At 48.6% G+C, this 9,028-nt stretch overlaps 1 protein-coding gene across 2 annotated transcripts in view; it reads right to left on the reverse strand.

Annotated features, from left to right (window-relative positions):
* Positions 1–8,355, reverse strand: part of LOC119383518 (vesicular glutamate transporter 3) — a 108,931-nt gene extending 100,576 nt beyond the window's left edge. Inside the window, exon 1 of one of the 2 annotated variants that reach the window (XM_037651689.2) lies at positions 8,114–8,355. The gene's annotated coding sequence lies outside the window, so the exon portion shown is untranslated. The remainder of the gene's footprint in view (positions 1–8,113) is intronic. The other variant, XM_049412552.1, reaches the window with a different exon arrangement.
* Between the last annotated feature and the right edge of the window lie 673 nt (positions 8,356–9,028).

Consider the following 9,028-nt stretch of genomic DNA (forward strand, 5'->3'; position numbering starts at 1 on the left):
ATAACTAGTGCGTGTTACTGAAGGACGCCTTTCTATCTAGTTATTGGGCTTCTGTGATGTTCTTGACTTAAAGGGGCCATGACACGGTCACCCAGTAATTTACTAAATAAGCCCCACAAGTCGCCGGCTGTAAACCCGCCCACCGCCGGCGACCGCCATTTTGCCATGGCGTGTGTGACGTCATGTGCTGCGTAGAGCGGAGCCGTCGCCTTCTACCACAGTTTCAGCCGCAGCATATCGTTCAATTTTGCTGCCAAGTTGAAGAAAGCTGAAATAGCTCGATTGCACGCGCAGCTGACATCGGAACAAAATCATTCGCCGGCATGCAGACGCTCGCACAGTAAGCAGCTTGTTACGTCACGGCTCCCGAGTTCGCCAGTGTTGCCCGACTCTCAGGCCGCTCGCGCGTTCATAAACATATTTAGTTGTGAATTAAGTGATCGACCGAATGCGGTAAAATTTCACCAGCTTATTTGTGAATGCTCAAAGGGTTAACCCGCATAACGCAGATTATGACCGAAAATTAGGTGTCATATATCTGAAGCTCTTACGTGCCAAAGCCACGTTATTATTACGAGGCACGCCGTAGTGGAGGGCTCCGGAAATTTAGACCATCTGGTGTTCTTTAACGTGCACTGACATCGCACAGTACACGGGCCTCTACCATTTCGCCTCCATCGAAACGCGACCCCCGCAGCCGGAATCGAATCCGCGACTTTCGGGTCAGCAGCCGAACACCGTATCCACTATACCCCCATGGAGGACCAAATTGAAGCGTCATGGCCCCTTTAGACGCAAAAGCAAGTCATAATATAGTATTTGTAAACGTCTGCCGTTGTCCGCGCAAGCCGTGAGCACTTTCCAAAAAAGATTTGCGTTAATACTCTTATTCTAGAGACCTCAGCGCCGGTGTAGGTCTATCACTCGTTGCCCCTTTTCGTGCATCGAGCAATTCATGTTAGCAGCATTGTCTCTTCACTCATTTGCAATCATCTCCCTTTGTACGCAACTGAACGAGACATTCTTTAACGAAAAAAAAAAAGAGTTTATCTCGGAAGGACAATAGAGCTGACTAATCAAGTAAATCAAAGCAGAAGCTGCAGCCGGTGTTGACGAGAAATGTTTTCGAACCTCGTGCGCTCCCAACGCAGCTGTTTTTCGAGCCCTCGTACGAGTGTGACAAGCCCCGCGAGGTACGAGACGTTCTCCTTACAATGACATCATATTCGCGCGTGACGGTCACCTACACGACGGCCCCGTAGGCGCGTGCCGTGTATCTACATCGTAAATAGAAGCGGTAAAACGCCTCCGGGGTACAGGCGCGGTTTCTGCTGCTGCGCAGGAACCGCACGATGCCGAAATTTAAAAAAAATACGCATATCTAATGCAAACGTTCCAGTCTTTATGTGAAGCAGCATTAATGATGCAACTTACGTTTATTAGGTCTTAAACTAACGGAAAAACATACATCTGCGTCCAAGTGTTGTGTAACAGATCTTTTAGAACTAACGGAAATGCGTAAATCTGTGTTTATCGCCATTCAATGCAGCATGCGACCTCATGATCGGGCGCAGAAGTTACAACTTCAAATGCAATTTTCCTGTTTACGCTCTGCATTGCTGACACGATTTATCGAAATGCAAACACCTAACCGAACGAATGTGCAGTGTGAGTCGTCCATGCATTCAATATCACGCTATCGAAGATGATACTTATCGATGGAATTAAGAATGGGCATGGTAGGTGTAAGCACAGGTATGCACAACACGTGTCTAGCTACTGCTAGGAATGCTGTACTTTTTATGCCAGAATGTATCATATCTATTTTAGAGAACACACATAGAGCATCCTGTACAGAATGGTTAAGTCAAGGAAGCCCAAGTCGGTCAACAAATTCGTTCAATTTTATTTGCTCTTTCATTAAGATATCGGCGTTCTTTAGAGATACGTGAGCTAAGGCTATGTGTAATACTAGTTTCCTTTTTCTTTCTTGTTTACTGACAACGCTTACTCGGAGCTACTTCGACGGGTAGCATACATGCGTTAGCTCGGTTACGTGTGTTAGCTCGTTTGCAAGTGCCATGTCATTTGCAATTCAAAAGTGAGTCCGCCAAGATACTGACTGACACAACTACAACAGACATGTCGAGCCAGGAATGATAAGCGAATGAATCATCTCCGCTAAAAAAAAAAAAACGAAATGGAAAAAACGCGCATTTGTTTACGTGGATCGCTTGTAGATAGTACTTGAAGTGTACTTCGGCGCCTCATTACGGCGCACCAATTCTAAGTCGCTAAATGTCAATGGCGTACACCATGAAAGAAGTGAACACTGCGCACGTGTTGTCTTTTCGCCGGAAATCGGGTTACTATTACAACGACGACGATGAAAGACATACGTATGACTTGACCATATGATACCGACAGATAATGAAGCCAAAGACAATACAGGGAGTGCAACAACTTGTTGTCATTTACTGAAGCGCAGTAGTTATGCCATAAATTGAGATGAACTAAAGTGGAGTAATTAATTGAAGTGTAGTAATTATGAGACAAAGGGAAATGAAAATGGACGACAAAACAACTTGCAGATGGTGGGGAACGAACCCGCAACCTCTTTCACCCCTTATCCGTAACAGTGTATGACCTTGTCTACGACCACCCCTTTAGTTTCTCAACGAAATTCAGCTAGCGTGTTTACTCTCATGCTGCAGTCACCTCCTAATCTCGACAAATGTTGGTTTGCATCGGCTCGTGTTGGCTGCTGTTTGATACCGTCGACGATATGTTGGCTAACTGATGGCTAATGCCATCTCCATTAATGTCATAATTGCTGTTCTTCAATAAAGATAAGAAGTTACGTGTTGGCTACCCGCTGTTATAAAGCAACGTTGTCTGAGTTTGCTCTGAATGCGGTGATTGAGCTGTCAGAAGTTTTTATCACGTTCTCACGATGTAGTACACTATATGCCACTGCGAAATAATACGAGAAACGGCCCCCGAGTTGCGTTACAGAGTGCAGGTCTGAATATTGAAAGCCGATGGAAAGGACAGCATCCTTCTTATCCACTTAAGGCGACAAGGCTATAACATAGCTCGCTTAGTACATTACATTCCCTTAGTCATTCCCCCCCCCCCCTTCCCCGCTGTCAGAGCTAATTGCGCTTTAGGTGCACGGGAGAGACTCTGTCGAGGAATCCCAGCAGCCTTTCTCTTTCAATCTATCCTTGTAGCGGTTATACGCCCGAGATTAAACAACAATGGGCAAGCGAAAGATGTTCCAGCCTGGAGCCAAAGTTACGACGGGGAAACTCGTCTTAATCAAGTCTCTGACGAAGACAAGTGCACCCGTCGAGACGGTGGCTCCGGGCAGAGACTTCCCCTTGCTCCGACCCTGTTGATGAACGTAAATCTCTGTCTTCCGGTGACCGGGTGGGCTTTGCGTTGTTTGTCGGATAAAAGGTCGTCTGCCATGATTCTCGTCGTAGACACCAGTCGCTTCATCTCTCCACTGCTGACAAAGAAATATTCGTTGCACTTACATTCCTAATCTTGGTTGACACGCAATGAAGACTTACACAAAATACACGTGTGTGTGTGTGTGTGTGTGTGTGTGTGTGTGTGTGTGTGTGTGTGTGTGTGTGTGTGTGTGTGTGTGTGTGTGTGTGTGTGTGTGTGTGTGTGTGTGTGTGTGTGTGTGTGTGTGTGTGTGTGTGTGTGTGTGTGTGTGGTTCCTTATATTAATGAGTCATCCAATTAACTATTAAGGACGGGGACAGGGGAATTTCCGCCGTCGGTGTGATGTGGCATTTAAGTCCTAGTGTTTTAATGCGACATTCCGTCCCCGCGCGCTATCTGTTGCGCAGTTGCGAGCGACTGCTCGCGAGTATGTTCGAGAAGGATGACTGTTTGATGCACGCCGCCTTCCCGTGCGGCCACGCTAGGAGACCACGTGACGAAGCGCGCCCTGTAAAAGTAAGGGGTGGTAGCTGATAACACGTCTTCTCCTCTTGCCCCGCTGTGTCAGCGTATCGTGCAGTCGATCACATATATGCGAAGGGTATATATGGCTCTGATCTCTGATATGCGGCTCACTCACGGGCACGTCATCCCTGAGGAAATCATCTATCTGGTGGAGCAAAGGCTGTGGATGAAGCGTGTTGTCTGGGGGGGGGGGGGGGGGGGAGGGGGAGGATTCACATGCGCTGTTTTCACACTTACCTAGTGTCGCAGACTAAAGTTTCGGTGACACACGGTGAAGGCCAGCGTTGTCACAGTGAGTATTCGCGGTGATCGAGCGAGAGCCTTGCTCGTAGTTATCCTGCGTTTACGAGACACCGTGCGTGTTTATTTATTTCGTCAGTAAACATAGGCGTGCCCAAGGTTCTCCTTTGGGGGGGGGGGGGGGGGCGAGGGTTCATCGCGGCGCCCCCCCCCCCCTTTTAGGTCAATGTATGGGGCAGACTTTGCGCCCCCCTCTTCTTAGGTGACTAGAGGGGGGGGGGGGGCTGCCCCCCCTCTGCGCACGCCTATGTCAGTAAATGTTTACTTTAATTTACAGGGCTGATGAAGCAACGAACCTTGCATCGTGTGATAACCTAATCCTTTGCTGCCACTAACAATGTTTCGCCTTTCAGAAAAACGGCTTGTTTGCTTTTTCTTTTTCTTGTTCGTTTGTTTTCAGAACAAACCAGTGACATGAGATCGTTCAAATCCTGCATGAGACCGCTTGAAAACTTACCTACATTTCTATAATTAGCCAAAAAATCTGTTGTATGCTATTTCCTTAAGCACTTTCGATCGACAGCACATCTACGTCGACGATTCTTTTGTAGTTAATGCAGCTAAACTTTTGCAACTACTTCAATGCATACAGTAAGGCACGCGCACAGCTCTGGTAGATGCATGACACGTGCTGTTTTCAACTTGCTGCAATTGTGCAGTAGAAGGCTAGCAACAATCTTCTCATTCCGACCCCCTGCACCTATCCTATCTATAAACGTCTCTCTCTCCCTCTCTTTCTCTATGCATTCATCGTATGCATTCATCGTTACTGGAGAGCGCGCACTGACGACGTAGACAAAGAGTGCTTGCGCCGTTTGCTTTTCTATCTGTCGTCAGTGCGCGCACTCCAGTAACGCCGAATATCTCCTGTGTGAGTGCCCCGCACCGGCCACTGCCAGACAAAACCCCGCGAGCATCCTGCCATCCCGCTGTCCCAGGTTGCATTGTAAACGTGTTTTACGGCTCCTGCTCGCCTTCGAGGATGAGGCACAACTCCGCAATCAAACTATGCGTGGTTGCGCTTAGTGTGCCTGGAACTAGCCAACTGGCCGATGAACTGCGACCTCCTGTCTCCCCTCCTTTGTACCTACTCCAACCCCCCCCCCTAAATTCAATCCCTCTTCTCTACCTGCCCTCCTGCGCAATAACTCCTGAAGGTGCTGGTTTTATGTGTTGTTCTTGATGAGAGACAGCTATTACCTTTTGCAAGTTCCTTCTCAACATTTTGCCGAACGAGAATCTCCTTCTCTCCGTACGCTAATCGCAATATCACGCTGTAAAGACACGAAAGTAACACTAAACGAATTTCAGTCTGTTTATAGAATGCAGTGAAAACGAAAGAAGACTTTAAAAAAGAAAGAAACACGAACAAATGTGTGTTTTTTTTTGTTATGTAAGCGGTTATCGCCTGCTCCGCGTGGCTTTGTGATGCCAAACAAAGAGACTCTATTCAGAGTGATCCAAAGAAACGAAAAACGAATTTACGGAAGCTTTCGCACGCTTAAATACATGAGGGAATTTCACTCGCTTCTTAGATACAGTTGAATTATGGCAGCACGCAAAGATGCCGAAGAACCAAGCACGCTCTCATATTTCCACTCCCCTTTCCCTTTCCCCCGGCGTAGGGTAGCCAACCGTACTGCTGTCTGGTTAACCTCCCTGCCTTCTCCCTTTTGTATTCCTTCCTTCAAGCACTGATAAGCCGTGCGCAAGTACGTGATAACAGGCAAGGTGACAAAACAAAAGAAGTAAGCTACCTTTTACAAGAATAACAGTGCGAGCTTCGTGAACGCTCAGGTAAAGTGTAAGCGAGCGCTGCATGACCAACACGATTAACGTGTTTCGAACAAGAGGTAAACGACCTAACGCACACACAGGTACTGCATAGCTCCGTGCAGAAGAGAATATCAACCACACGTTTATGCGTTCTTAACCATACATAGGCAGATCACGAGTTTCGACTAGCCTATGAAGCCATCAAAGTTCCTGAAAAATAGTCATACCTTCACTTTCGCCGATATAGCCGCTTCGCATTTCTGGTGCTTCAGTTGTCTTTTGGTTATTGTTTATTATCACAGATAGTGTAAGCACGACAGAAACAATTTGTACAAGAATTTTTCGATGCCTAAGTTTACAAGGACCAGCAGTGTTAATAAATGTAAGAAAGAAAAACAAATACCGATAAATTCGGTTTTGCTATGTATTTCAGACCTCGAAGCAAGGATCATACCTGACATTGAAAACATTGCGGCAATGACGAATTTTTAGCTCCTGCAATTCCTTCCGGTGCATACGAACCCCAAACACACTGTCCTCTTTTTATTGCAATAAGGCTTGCCCTTGAGGCATAATGCTATGTGTGTGTGTACATGTGTATTAGACGTGTGCTGTTTGCCAGTTCTCGTTTTATGCATACCGCATAAGAACAGCCACCGAGAAACACCAACGGTATGATAGCGAACGCCCACGCCACCCAAAATGCCCGTATGCGGGCTTTTCCTTTGCACGCATAGGTCGTACAAAGACATACACATGTTCAAGGCATTAAAGCTCAAGTTCTCCGGGTGTTTGGTCCTCGTCCGCAAGGATTACGGAACTTGACGTCACAGAGGGTGTCAGTGGCCTGCATACCAGAATCGATCCATAACGTGTGCGCCGTCACCTTTCTCGGCGAAGAGTCATTGCGTTGTTGTTCTATTCCTAATATATACATGCTCGCGGAACGATTTGTATCATAGCGCAGTAGGAAACAACAACACACGAACAAACAACAAACCGACACAACGACCGTTTCTTGGGTCCTTTGCTGTCCTGCTATGCAGGAAGTCATTCCATGACGAGAAACCAGAGAGTCCCCATCGGTACCCACGTCGAATGCACGCTAATACATTATTGCACTTCATGTTGCGGAGTACTGACTTCAGGCAAAACATTCTGCGAGTAATTGTTCTTAATACGGTGCATCTGCACAGACAAAATGATTAGTACTGAAGGATTAGTACTCTCTGCAAAAGAAACAATAAATAATAAAAGTGCATAAAAAACGGAAAGAACGAGACGTGTGCACCATAAATGCGTGCCAACGCAAACATATTCTAGACACATCTGCAGGTTATGATGGGACGATCGAAATAAGCGTGCATGCGCTTCTTTGTGATGCGCATCCTTAGGGGTCGAAGCCTCGACCTAGCCCTTCACTACCTACTTCGGGCCCAACAGTGTCTCGACAGAATTCATAAGCGCAAAGGAGTTCGTTGGCTAAACTCTCCTACAACACCACATCTCGTTGCCAAGGTGCCACTGCTCCAGCGCCCGGATTTTATTCGCGCGGTACCCGAATCAGCTGTTGCACTCACGAACACCATCATAAGCCCTAGCGCCGCTCCTTCACCCGCACTGCTTATGCTACTTCTGCAAGCGCGAAATGTTCGCATATAGCAACAACGTAATCGCAATTCACGTAAACATGTGTCTCGATTTCCGCATACAGAAGAAGATTCTCGAAGGAAGCGTTAGTGGAACGACAAGTAAGACGAACAGACGACAGCAAATAAGCAGAGACGAATGATTGCGGTAAATCTATCGCCTAGCCCAGCATGCGCCCAACGATTCACGCTTCGAGGGATTCCACCGCCGACCGCGGAGCGGACGGCCAACTGACACAGCTCGTGCAAGGAACGAAGCCGCAATAACCTCGACGGAATCTCCGCGAGCCTCCCCCACCAACCTCGAGCGCGTGGCCGTGCACGGAACGAAATCATCCACGCGCCGCCGACCATCCGAGGCAGGATGCGATAGCGAAAGGTCTTTTTTTTTCTGCGCTACTCACCTTGGGCAGAGCAGCACTTGCGGGGAGTCGCAGGCAAGCAGGGAATGCAGCGGGCGACAACAGCGGCCAGCGGCGACAGCCACGACTGTCGGTCAACGCATGCCGGCACGTAGCGCGCGGTGGGGGCGAGCGGGATGTTGGGAGCAGAGCCCAGCCTCGGAGAGATGGCGACCGAATCCCAGCATCCTCCGGGATGCGCAAGCGCCGCGTCGGTGAAGAGGAGGCAACGGGAGTGGAGGAGGGCTGGCCGCGCTGTGTACTGGCTGGCGGTTGCCGCGCTCCTCGCAGCAACGGTACAACGGCGCCCGACGGCTGCGCCGCTGCAGCGCACCGCGGGAGCATGCAGGTTCTTCGATCGAACAGCTGCGCGCACGGGCATCTCTCTCTCTCTCTCTTTCTCTCTCTCTCTTCGTCTCTATGCTCCGGCACCTCTCATCGGCGGCCGTTTCTCTCGGGGATCGACTTCACCTTCTCCCGTCGCAGTCCTCTTCCCCTGAACTCCCTCTCCAGATTTCCCTTTTGGTCTCCCGCTTTTCCGTTCTGTTTTTGCTTGCTCCCCATTTCACCAGCCCTCAGCGACGACAGAGGACCGGCCATTGGCTCGCAGCAGTACAGAACAGCGATACCCTCATGCATCCCTGCGGCCTGCACTGCACTTGCCTATAATACACTCCCCTTTATCTGAGTATCCCGCTCACCTGAACTCCCTCAGTGATCACCTGGAAGGATATCTCGTTTTGCGCCACTATTCCCCGCCTCCCTTTCTTCCTATCGAGTCCTCTCGAGTCGAGCAGAAGGACAGCACGGGACTGGAAAGGTTGCACCACACTCGCGCTTTATTGTTTTCCTCTGATCCACCCTCTTCGCTCTTTTTCTCCTTATCTCTTTCTTCCTTTTCTTTCTTCTTTGACGTAC

This window comes from Rhipicephalus sanguineus, chromosome 2, assembly GCF_013339695.2.
Source record: "Rhipicephalus sanguineus isolate Rsan-2018 chromosome 2, BIME_Rsan_1.4, whole genome shotgun sequence".
Taxonomy (NCBI): domain Eukaryota; kingdom Metazoa; phylum Arthropoda; class Arachnida; order Ixodida; family Ixodidae; genus Rhipicephalus; species Rhipicephalus sanguineus.